Raw genomic sequence first — 14015 nt, forward strand, 5'->3', positions numbered from 1 at the left:
CTGAATCAGTAAATCATACTTGCACATGGTAAATCATGGTATACTATAGTAAATCATGGTAAACTATGGTAAATCGTGGTAAATCATGGTATACTATAGTAAATCATGGTAAACTATGGTAAATCATGGTAAACTATGATAAATCATGCTAGAACCAGTAAATCATACTGGAACATGGTAAATCATGGTATACTATAGTAAATCATGGTAAAGTATGGTAAATCGTGGTAAATCATGGTAAACTATGGTAAATCATGCTAGAATCAGTAAATCATACTTGAACATGGTAAATCATGGTATACTATAGTAAATCATGGTAAAGTATGGTAAATCGTGGTAAATCATGGTAAACTATGGTAAATCATGCTAGAATCAGTAAATCATATTTGAACATGGTAAATCATGGTATACTATAGTAAATCATGGTAAACTATGGTAAATCGTGGTAAATAATGGTAAACTATGGTAAATCATGGTAAACTATGGTAAATCATGCTAGAATCAGTAAATCATACTTGAACATGGTAAATCATGGTAAACTATGATAAATCATGCTAGAATCATAGTAAATCATACTTGAACATGGTAAATCATGGTATACTATAGTAAATCATGGTAAACTATGGTAAATCATGGTAAATCATGCTAGAATCAGTAAATTATAATTGAACATGGTAAATCGTGGTATACTATAGTAAATCATGGTAAACTATAGTAAATCGTGGTAAATTGTGGTAAACTATGGTAAATCATGCCTGAATCAGTAAATCATACTTGCACATGGTAAATCATGGTATACTATAGTAAATCATGGTAAACTATGGTAATTAGTGGTAAATCGTTGTAAATCATGGTAAACTATGGTAAATCATGCTAGAATCAGTAAATCATACTTGAACATGGTAAATCATGGTATACTATAGTAAATCATGGTAAACTATGGTAAATCATGGTAAATCATGGTAACTATGATAAATCATGCTAGAATTAGTAAATTATACTAGAACATGGTAAATTGTGGTATACTATAGTAAATCATGGTAAACTATGGTAAATCATGCTAGAATCAGTAAATCATACTTGAACATGGTAAATCATGGTATACTATAATAAATCATGGTAAACTATGGTAAATCGTGGTAAATCATGGTAAACTATGATAAATCATGCTAGAATCAGTAAATCATACTTGAACATGGTAAATCATGGTATACTATAGTAAATTATGGTAAACTATGGTAAATCGTGGTAAATCATGGTAAACTATGGTAAATCATGCTTGAATCAGTAAATCATACTTGAACATGGTAAATCATGGCATACTATAGTAAATCATGGTAAACTATAGTAAATCGTGGTAAATCATGGTAAACTATGGTAAACACCTTAGCAACTGCCTAGCAACCACACTGAATACCCTAGCAACCACTTAGCAACGCCCTAGCAACCACCCAGAATACCTTGGAAACCTCCCAGAACACCATAGCAACCACCTAGTAAAACCCTAGCAACCGTGCCGAATTTTGCCACTGCAAGCACCACTTCACATTTTCTTCAGGAAATGTACATTCTAGTTATTAATGGTGCTTGCTGAAAGCAAGGCATCATTAGTGTTCTCTTGCATACTTATTCTTCTTATTATTATTATTATTCTGGACAAAGTTTGGCGCGTAACTCGCCCCGCACCGTTTGTGTCAGACCCCTGACAGAGGTGTCAAATCGACCGGCTCATTGAGGAGAGGTGTGCTATGACTTTTATAAGCGATCGGGGGTATGATGTTTGCCCCAGGGGCAAAAAAGCAGCCAAAAAAGTCCCATAGACTTAACATTGCAACGAACTTTGAGCACTCATAGCTCTGAGCGAGGATTTCGCAGAAACATGTAATTTGCCACATTTGAAGAGGCTGACAGGCTCTGTAGGAACATACCTCACAATGGGGTAAAAGTTGCACCCCTGGGGGGCAGGAGCGTCCCAAAGTTGCCCCATTGACTTACTATGGGGAAGGAACGCCCCGTGAAACACACATGCTTTTCCTACTATGGTAAATTGCATAGGGATTTTGTATTGAAGATAGCTCTGCATCACAGTGTCATAGAGACAAGGGGGCGGGCTCATTTTACTCAGACGACCAATCAGTCTCTCAGGATCATTGTAAAGCTATCAAGCCACGCCCTAGCAACCATTTAGAGCACCTTAGCAACAAGTCCCATAGACTTCCATTGAAAGATATCAAAGGGATATCTCCGGACTGAATTGTCATAGAAACATGGGGGTGGTCTCATTTGACTTGGGCCAGCAAACAGCCAATCATGAATCACCTCAACACTTCCTAGCCCCTCCCTAGCAACCATTGTCGAACACCTTAGCAACCAAAATCCAAAGAGGGATATCTTCCATTCTGAATGTCACAGAGGCATGGGAGTTGGTTTTATATCATTCATAGTGACAAGAAGCCTTTGCAGTTTCATCATTGGCATCTGCCAAGCCACTCCATAGCAACAAAACAGAGTACCCTAGCAACCAAAATCCAAAGAGGTATATCTGCCATTCTGAATGTCACAGAGAAATGGGAGTTGGTTTATATCATTCATAGTGACAAGAAGCCTTTGCAGTTGTATCATTGGCAACTGCCAAGCCACTCCCTAGCAACCAAACAGAGTACCCTAGCAACCGTTTAGCAAAATGAATATCTCTGTATCAGAACATCGTATAGAGATGGGAGGTAGTTTATATCATTCATACTGACAAGCAGCCTTTGGAGTTTCATGATTTGCAGCTGCCAAGCCACTCCCTAGCAACCAAACAGAGTACCCTAGCAACCAAAATACAAAGAGGCATATCTTCCATTCTGAATGTCACAGAGGCATTGAAGTTGGTTTATATCATTTATAATGACAAGGAGCCTTTGCAGTTTCATCATTGGCAGCTGCCAAGCCACTCCCTAGCAACCAAACAGAGTACCCTAGCAACCGTTTAGCAACCTCTGCATCAGAACATCGTATAGAGATGGGAGTTGGTTTATATCATTCATACTGACAAGAAGCCTTTGGAGTTTCATCATTGGCAGCTGCCTAGCAACTCCATAGCAACCAAATAGAGTACCCTAGCAACCATTTTACAAGACCTACATCTCTGCATCAGAATATTGTATAGAGATGGGGGTTGGCTCATTAGTTTCGGTTGGAAAACAGTCTGTAAATATCACCATGGTAACTGTGTATTCACACCCTAGCAACAGTTTAGAGCCACCTAGCAACCCTATTGCAACATATAGACGCCATATTTTAGCTCCACAACATCGTACAGACATGGTTGTTGGCTCGTATGCAATCATGTACAACACCCTAGCAACCGAGTGGCGAGTTTTGCCACTGCAAGCACCACTTCACATTTTCTTCAGGAAATGTACATTCTAGTTATTATTATTATTCTGGACAAAGTTTGGCGCGTAACTCGCCCCGCACCGTTTGTCTCAGAGCCATAAATGAGGTGTCAAATCGACCGGCTCATTAAGGAGAGGTGTGCTATGACTTTTATAAGCGATCAGGGGTGCGGTGTTCGCCCCAGGGGCGAAAAAGCGGCCAAAAAAGTCCCATTGACTTAACATTGCGACGAACTTTGACCACACGTAGCTCTGAGCGAGGATTTAGCAGAAATGTGTGATCTGCCACATTTGAAGAGGCTGACAGGCTCTGTAAGAACATACCTCACAATGGGGTAAAAGTTGCACCCCTGGGGGGCAGGAGATGCCCAAAGTTGCCCCATTGACTTACTATGGGGAAGGAACGTCCCGTGAAACACACATGCTTTTCCTACTATGGTAAATTGCATAGGGACTTTGTATTGAACGTAGCTCTGGATCACAGTGTCATAGAGACAAGGGGGAGGGCTCATTTTACTCAGACGACCAATCAGTCTCTCAGGATCATTGTGAAGCTATCAAGCCACGCCCTAGCAACCATTTAGAGCCCCTTAGCAACAAGTTCCATAGACTTCCATTGAAAGAGTTCAAAGAGATATCTCCAGACTGAATTGTCATAGAAACATGGGGGTGGTCTCATTTGACTCGGGGCAGTAAACAGCCAATCATGAATCACCTCAACACTTCCAAGCCCCTCCCTAGCAACCATTGTCGAGCACCTTAGCAACCAAAATCCAAAGAGGGATATCTTCCATTCTGAATGTCACAGAGGCATGGGAGTTGGTTTATATCATTCATACTGACAAGAAGCCTTTGGAATTTCATCATTGGCAGCTGCCAAGTAACTCCATAGCAACCAAAGAGAGTATCCTAGCAACCGTTTAGCAAAACGTATATCTCTGCATCAAAACATAGTATAGAGATGGGACTTGGCTCTTTTGACTAAATCATGGTAAACTATGGTAAATCGTGGTAAATCATGGTAAACTATGGTAAATCATGCTAGAATCATAGTAAATCATACTTGAACATGGTAAATCATGGTATACTATAGTAAATCATGGTAAACTATGGTAAATCATGGTAAACTATGGTAAATCATGGTAAACTATGATAAATCATGCTAGAATCAGTAAATCATACTTGAACATGGTAAATCATGGTATACTATAGTAAATCATGGTAAACTATAGTAAATCGTGGTAAATCATGGTAAACTATGGTAAATCATGCTAGAATCATAGTAAATCATACTTGAACATGGTAAATCATGGTATACTAGAGTAAATCATGGTAAACTATGGTAAATCATGCTAAAATCAGTAAATCAGACTTGAACATGGTAAATCATGGTATACTATAGTAAATCATGGTAAACTATGCTAAATCGTGGTAAATCATGGTAAACTATAGTAAATCATGGTAAACTATGGTAAATTATGCTAGAATCAGTAAATCATACTTGAACATGGTAAATCATAGTATACCATAGTAAATCATGGTAAACTATGGTAAATGATCCTAGAATCATAGTAAATCATACTAAAACATGGTAAATCATGGTATACTATAGTAAATCATAGTAAACTATGGTAAATCGTGGTAAATCATGGTATACTATAGTAAATCATGGTAAACTATGGTAAATCATGGTAAACTATGATAAATCATGCTAGAACCAGTAAATCATACTGGAACATGGTAAATCATGGTATACTATAGTAAATCATGGTAAAGTATGGTAAATCGTGGTAAATCATGGTAAACTATGGTAAATCATGCTAGAATCAGTAAATCATACTTGAACATGGTAAATCATGGTATACTATAGTAAATCATGGTAAAGTATGGTAAATCGTGGTAAATCATGGTAAACTATGGTAAATCATGCTAGAATCAGTAAATCATATTTGAACATGGTAAATCATGGTATACTATAGTAAATCATGGTAAACTATGGTAAATCGTGGTAAATAATGGTAAACTATGGTAAATCATGGTAAACTATGGTAAATCATGCTAGAATCAGTAAATCATACTTGAACATGGTAAATCATGGTAAACTATGATAAATCATGCTAGAATCATAGTAAATCATACTTGAACATGGTAAATCATGGTATACTATAGTAAATCATGGTAAACTATGGTAAATCATGGTAAATCATGCTAGAATCAGTAAATTATAATTGAACATGGTAAATCGTGGTATACTATAGTAAATCATGGTAAACTATAGTAAATCGTGGTAAATTGTGGTAAACTATGGTAAATCATGCCTGAATCAGTAAATCATACTTGCACATGGTAAATCATGGTATACTATAGTAAATCATGGTAAACTATGGTAATTAGTGGTAAATCGTTGTAAATCATGGTAAACTATGGTAAATCATGCTAGAATCAGTAAATCATACTTGAACATGGTAAATCATGGTATACTATAGTAAATCATGGTAAACTATGGTAAATCATGGTAAATCATGGTAACTATGATAAATCATGCTAGAATTAGTAAATTATACTAGAACATGGTAAATTGTGGTATACTATAGTAAATCATGGTAAACTATGGTAAATCATCCTAGAATCAGTAAATCATACTTGAACATGGTAAATCATGGTATACTATAATAAATCATGGTAAACTATGGTAAATCGTGGTAAATCATGGTAAACTATGATAAATCATGCTAGAATCAGTAAATCATACTTGAACATGGTAAATCATGGTATACTATAGTAAATTATGGTAAACTATGGTAAATCGTGGTAAATCATGGTAAACTATGGTAAATCATGCTTGAATCAGTAAATCATACTTGAACATGGTAAATCATGGCATACTATAGTAAATCATGGTAAACTATAGTAAATCGTGGTAAATCATGGTAAACTATGGTAAACACCTTAGCAACTGCCTAGCAACCACACTGAATACCCTAGCAACCACTTAGCAACGCCCTAGCAACCACCCAGAATACCTTGGAAACCTCCCAGAACACCATAGCAACCACCTAGTAAAACCCTAGCAACCGTGCCGAATTTTGCCACTGCAAGCACCACTTCACATTTTCTTCAGGAAATGTACATTCTAGTTATTAATGGTGCTTGCTGAAAGCAAGGCATCATTAGTGTTCTCTTGCATACTTATTCTTCTTATTATTATTATTATTCTGGACAAAGTTTGGCGCGTAACTCGCCCCGCACCGTTTGTGTCAGACCCCTGACAGAGGTGTCAAATCGACCGGCTCATTGAGGAGAGGTGTGCTATGACTTTTATAAGCGATCGGGGGTATGATGTTTGCCCCAGGGGCAAAAAAGCAGCCAAAAAAGTCCCATAGACTTAACATTGCAACGAACTTTGAGCACTCATAGCTCTGAGCGAGGATTTCGCAGAAACATGTAATTTGCCACATTTGAAGAGGCTGACAGGCTCTGTAGGAACATACCTCACAATGGGGTAAAAGTTGCACCCCTGGGGGGCAGGAGCGTCCCAAAGTTGCCCCATTGACTTACTATGGGGAAGGAACGCCCCGTGAAACACACATGCTTTTCCTACTATGGTAAATTGCATAGGGATTTTGTATTGAAGATAGCTCTGCATCACAGTGTCATAGAGACAAGGGGGCGGGCTCATTTTACTCAGACGACCAATCAGTCTCTCAGGATCATTGTAAAGCTATCAAGCCACGCCCTAGCAACCATTTAGAGCACCTTAGCAACAAGTCCCATAGACTTCCATTGAAAGATATCAAAGGGATATCTCCGGACTGAATTGTCATAGAAACATGGGGGTGGTCTCATTTGACTTGGGCCAGCAAACAGCCAATCATGAATCACCTCAACACTTCCTAGCCCCTCCCTAGCAACCATTGTCGAACACCTTAGCAACCAAAATCCAAAGAGGGATATCTTCCATTCTGAATGTCACAGAGGCATGGGAGTTGGTTTTATATCATTCATAGTGACAAGAAGCCTTTGCAGTTTCATCATTGGCATCTGCCAAGCCACTCCATAGCAACAAAACAGAGTACCCTAGCAACCAAAATCCAAAGAGGTATATCTGCCATTCTGAATGTCACAGAGAAATGGGAGTTGGTTTATATCATTCATAGTGACAAGAAGCCTTTGCAGTTGTATCATTGGCAACTGCCAAGCCACTCCCTAGCAACCAAACAGAGTACCCTAGCAACCGTTTAGCAAAATGAATATCTCTGTATCAGAACATCGTATAGAGATGGGAGGTAGTTTATATCATTCATACTGACAAGCAGCCTTTGGAGTTTCATGATTTGCAGCTGCCAAGCCACTCCCTAGCAACCAAACAGAGTACCCTAGCAACCAAAATACAAAGAGGCATATCTTCCATTCTGAATGTCACAGAGGCATTGAAGTTGGTTTATATCATTTATAATGACAAGGAGCCTTTGCAGTTTCATCATTGGCAGCTGCCAAGCCACTCCCTAGCAACCAAACAGAGTACCCTAGCAACCGTTTAGCAACCTCTGCATCAGAACATCGTATAGAGATGGGAGTTGGTTTATATCATTCATACTGACAAGAAGCCTTTGGAGTTTCATCATTGGCAGCTGCCTAGCAACTCCATAGCAACCAAATAGAGTACCCTAGCAACCATTTTACAAGACCTACATCTCTGCATCAGAATATTGTATAGAGATGGGGGTTGGCTCATTAGTTTCGGTTGGAAAACAGTCTGTAAATATCACCATGGTAACTGTGTATTCACACCCTAGCAACAGTTTAGAGCCACCTAGCAACCCTATTGCAACATATAGACGCCATATTTTAGCTCCACAACATCGTACAGACATGGTTGTTGGCTCGTATGCAATCATGTACAACACCCTAGCAACCGAGTGGCGAGTTTTGCCACTGCAAGCACCACTTCACATTTTCTTCAGGAAATGTACATTCTAGTTATTATTATTATTCTGGACAAAGTTTGGCGCGTAACTCGCCCCGCACCGTTTGTCTCAGAGCCATAAATGAGGTGTCAAATCGACCGGCTCATTAAGGAGAGGTGTGCTATGACTTTTATAAGCGATCGGGGGTGCGGTGTTCGCCCCAGGGGCGAAAAAGCGGCCAAAAAAGTCCCATTGACTTAACATTGCGACGAACTTTGACCACACGTAGCTCTGAGCGAGGATTTAGCAGAAATGTGTGATCTGCCACATTTGAAGAGGCTGACAGGCTCTGTAAGAACATACCTCACAATGGGGTAAAAGTTGCACCCCTGGGGGGCAGGAGATGCCCAAAGTTGCCCCATTGACTTACTATGGGGAAGGAACGCCCCGTGAAACACACATGCTTTTCCTACTATGGTAAATTGCATAGGGACTTTGTATTGAACGTAGCTCTGGATCACAGTGTCATAGAGAAAGGGGGAGGGCTCATTTTACTCAGACGACCAATCAGTCTCTCAGGATCATTGTGAAGCTATCAAGCCACGCCCTAGCAACCATTTAGAGCCCCTTAGCAACAAGTTCCATAGACTTCCATTGAAAGAGTTCAAAGAGATATCTCCAGACTGAATTGTCATAGAAACATGGGGGTGGTCTCATTTGACTCGGGGCAGTAAACAGCCAATCATGAATCACCTCAACACTTCCAAGCCCCTCCCTAGCAACCATTGTCGAGCACCTTAGCAACCAAAATCCAAAGAGGGATATCTTCCATTCTGAATGTCACAGAGGCATGGGAGTTGGTTTATATCATTCATACTGACAAGAAGCCTTTGGAATTTCATTATTGGCAGCTGCCAAGTAACTCCATAGCAACCAAAGAGAGTATCCTAGCAACCGTTTAGCAAAACGTATATCTCTGCATCAAAACATAGTATAGAGATGGGACTTGGCTCTTTTGACTAAATCATGGTAAACTATGGTAAATCAACCTTGAATCATAGTAAATCATACTAAAACATGGTAAATCATGGTATACTATAGTAAATCATAGTACACTATGGTAAATCGTGGTAAATCATGGTAAACTATGGTAAATCATGCTAGAATCATAGTAAATCATACTTGAACATGGTAAATCATGGTATACTATAGTAAATCATGGTAAACTATGGTAAATCATGGTAAACTATGGTAAATCATGGTAAACTATGATAAATCATGCTAGAATCAGTAAATCATACTTGAACATGGTAAATCATGGTATACTATAGTAAATCATGGTAAACTATAGTAAATCGTGGTAAATCATGGTAAACTATGGTAAATCATGCTAGAATCATAGTAAATCATACTTGAACATGGTAAATCATGGTATACTATAGTAAATCATGGTAAACTATGGTAAATCATGCTAAAATCAGTAAATCAGACTTGAACATGGTAAATCATGGTATACTATAGTAAATCATGGTAAACTATGCTAAATCGTGGTAAATCATGGTAAACTATAGTAAATCATGGTAAACTATGGTAAATTATGCTAGAATCAGTAAATCATACTTGAACATGGTAAATCATAGTATACCATAGTAAATCATGGTAAACTATGGTAAATGATCCTAGAATCATAGTAAATCATACTAAAACATGGTAAATCATGGTATACTATAGTAAATCATAGTAAACTATGGTAAATCGTGGTAAATCATGGTATACTATAGTAAATCATGGTAAACTATGGTAAATCATGGTAAACTATGATAAATCATGCTAGAACCAGTAAATCATACTGGAACATGGTAAATCATGGTATACTATAGTAAATCATGGTAAAGTATGGTAAATCGTGGTAAATCATGGTAAACTATGGTAAATCATGCTAGAATCAGTAAATCATACTTGAACATGGTAAATCATGGTATACTATAGTAAATCATGGTAAAGTATGGTAAATCGTGGTAAATCATGGTAAACTATGGTAAATCATGCTAGAATCAGTAAATCATATTTGAACATGGTAAATCATGGTATACTATAGTAAATCATGGTAAACTATGGTAAATCGTGGTAAATAATGGTAAACTATGGTAAATCATGGTAAACTATGGTAAATCATGCTAGAATCAGTAAATCATACTTGAACATGGTAAATCATGGTAAACTATGATAAATCATGCTAGAATCATAGTAAATCATACTTGAACATGGTAAATCATGGTATACTATAGTAAATCATGGTAAACTATGGTAAATCATGGTAAATCATGCTAGAATCAGTAAATTATAATTGAACATGGTAAATCGTGGTATACTATAGTAAATCATGGTAAACTATAGTAAATCGTGGTAAATTGTGGTAAACTATGGTAAATCATGCCTGAATCAGTAAATCATACTTGCACATGGTAAATCATGGTATACTATAGTAAATCATGGTAAACTATGGTAAATCGTGGTAAATCATGGTATACTATAGTAAATCATGGTAAACTATGGTAAATCATGGTAAACTATGATAAATCATGCTAGAACCAGTAAATCATACTGGAACATGGTAAATCATGGTATACTATAGTAAATCATGGTAAAGTATGGTAAATCGTGGTAAATCATGGTAAACTATGGTAAATCATGCTAGAATCAGTAAATCATACTTGAACATGGTAAATCATGGTATACTATAGTAAATCATGGTAAAGTATGGTAAATCGTGGTAAATCATGGTAAACTATGGTAAATCATGCTAGAATCAGTAAATCATATTTGAACATGGTAAATCATGGTATACTATAGTAAATCATGGTAAACTATGGTAAATCGTGGTAAATAATGGTAAACTATGGTAAATCATGGTAAACTATGGTAAATCATGCTAGAATCAGTAAATCATACTTGAACATGGTAAATCATGGTAAACTATGATAAATCATGCTAGAATCATAGTAAATCATACTTGAACATGGTAAATCATGGTATACTATAGTAAATCATGGTAAACTATGGTAAATCATGGTAAATCATGCTAGAATCAGTAAATTATAATTGAACATGGTAAATCGTGGTATACTATAGTAAATCATGGTAAACTATAGTAAATCGTGGTAAATTGTGGTAAACTATGGTAAATCATGCCTGAATCAGTAAATCATACTTGCACATGGTAAATCATGGTATACTATAGTAAATCATGGTAAACTATGGTAATTAGTGGTAAATCGTTGTAAATCATGGTAAACTATGGTAAATCATGCTAGAATCAGTAAATCATACTTGAACATGGTAAATCATGGTATACTATAGTAAATCATGGTAAACTATGGTAAATCATGGTAAATCATGGTAACTATGATAAATCATGCTAGAATTAGTAAATTATACTAGAACATGGTAAATTGTGGTATACTATAGTAAATCATGGTAAACTATGGTAAATCATGCTAGAATCAGTAAATCATACTTGAACATGGTAAATCATGGTATACTATAATAAATCATGGTAAACTATGGTAAATCGTGGTAAATCATGGTAAACTATGATAAATCATGCTAGAATCAGTAAATCATACTTGAACATGGTAAATCATGGTATACTATAGTAAATTATGGTAAACTATGGTAAATCGTGGTAAATCATGGTAAACTATGGTAAATCATGCTTGAATCAGTAAATCATACTTGAACATGGTAAATCATGGCATACTATAGTAAATCATGGTAAACTATAGTAAATCGTGGTAAATCATGGTAAACTATGGTAAACACCTTAGCAACTGCCTAGCAACCACACTGAATACCCTAGCAACCACTTAGCAACGCCCTAGCAACCACCCAGAATACCTTGGAAACCTCCCAGAACACCATAGCAACCACCTAGTAAAACCCTAGCAACCGTGCCGAATTTTGCCACTGCAAGCACCACTTCACATTTTCTTCAGGAAATGTACATTCTAGTTATTAATGGTGCTTGCTGAAAGCAAGGCATCATTAGTGTTCTCTTGCATACTTATTCTTCTTATTATTATTATTATTCTGGACAAAGTTTGGCGCGTAACTCGCCCCGCACCGTTTGTGTCAGACCCCTGACAGAGGTGTCAAATCGACCGGCTCATTGAGGAGAGGTGTGCTATGACTTTTATAAGCGATCGGGGGTATGATGTTTGCCCCAGGGGCAAAAAAGCAGCCAAAAAAGTCCCATAGACTTAACATTGCAACGAACTTTGAGCACTCATAGCTCTGAGCGAGGATTTCGCAGAAACATGTAATTTGCCACATTTGAAGAGGCTGACAGGCTCTGTAGGAACATACCTCACAATGGGGTAAAAGTTGCACCCCTGGGGGGCAGGAGCGTCCCAAAGTTGCCCCATTGACTTACTATGGGGAAGGAACGCCCCGTGAAACACACATGCTTTTCCTACTATGGTAAATTGCATAGGGATTTTGTATTGAAGATAGCTCTGCATCACAGTGTCATAGAGACAAGGGGGCGGGCTCATTTTACTCAGACGACCAATCAGTCTCTCAGGATCATTGTAAAGCTATCAAGCCACGCCCTAGCAACCATTTAGAGCACCTTAGCAACAAGTCCCATAGACTTCCATTGAAAGATATCAAAGGGATATCTCCGGACTGAATTGTCATAGAAACATGGGGGTGGTCTCATTTGACTTGGGCCAGCAAACAGCCAATCATGAATCACCTCAACACTTCCTAGCCCCTCCCTAGCAACCATTGTCGAACACCTTAGCAACCAAAATCCAAAGAGGGATATCTTCCATTCTGAATGTCACAGAGGCATGGGAGTTGGTTTTATATCATTCATAGTGACAAGAAGCCTTTGCAGTTTCATCATTGGCATCTGCCAAGCCACTCCATAGCAACAAAACAGAGTACCCTAGCAACCAAAATCCAAAGAGGTATATCTGCCATTCTGAATGTCACAGAGAAATGGGAGTTGGTTTATATCATTCATAGTGACAAGAAGCCTTTGCAGTTGTATCATTGGCAACTGCCAAGCCACTCCCTAGCAACCAAACAGAGTACCCTAGCAACCGTTTAGCAAAATGAATATCTCTGTATCAGAACATCGTATAGAGATGGGAGGTAGTTTATATCATTCATACTGACAAGCAGCCTTTGGAGTTTCATGATTTGCAGCTGCCAAGCCACTCCCTAGCAACCAAACAGAGTACCCTAGCAACCAAAATACAAAGAGGCATATCTTCCATTCTGAATGTCACAGAGGCATTGAAGTTGGTTTATATCATTTATAATGACAAGGAGCCTTTGCAGTTTCATCATTGGCAGCTGCCAAGCCACTCCCTAGCAACCAAACAGAGTACCCTAGCAACCGTTTAGCAACCTCTGCATCAGAACATCGTATAGAGATGGGAGTTGGTTTATATCATTCATACTGACAAGAAGCCTTTGGAGTTTCATCATTGGCAGCTGCCTAGCAACTCCATAGCAACCAAATAGAGTACCCTAGCAACCATTTTACAAGACCTACATCTCTGCATCAGAATATTGTATAGAGATGGGGGTTGGCTCATTAGTTTCGGTTGGAAAACAGTCTGTAAATATCACCATGGTAACTGTGTATTCACACCCTAGCAACAGTTTAGAGCCACCTAGCAACCCTATTGCAACATATAGACGCCATATTTTA

Source organism: Rutilus rutilus, assembly GCF_951802725.1.
Source record: "Rutilus rutilus genome assembly, chromosome: 5".
NCBI lineage: Eukaryota > Metazoa > Chordata > Actinopteri > Cypriniformes > Leuciscidae > Rutilus > Rutilus rutilus.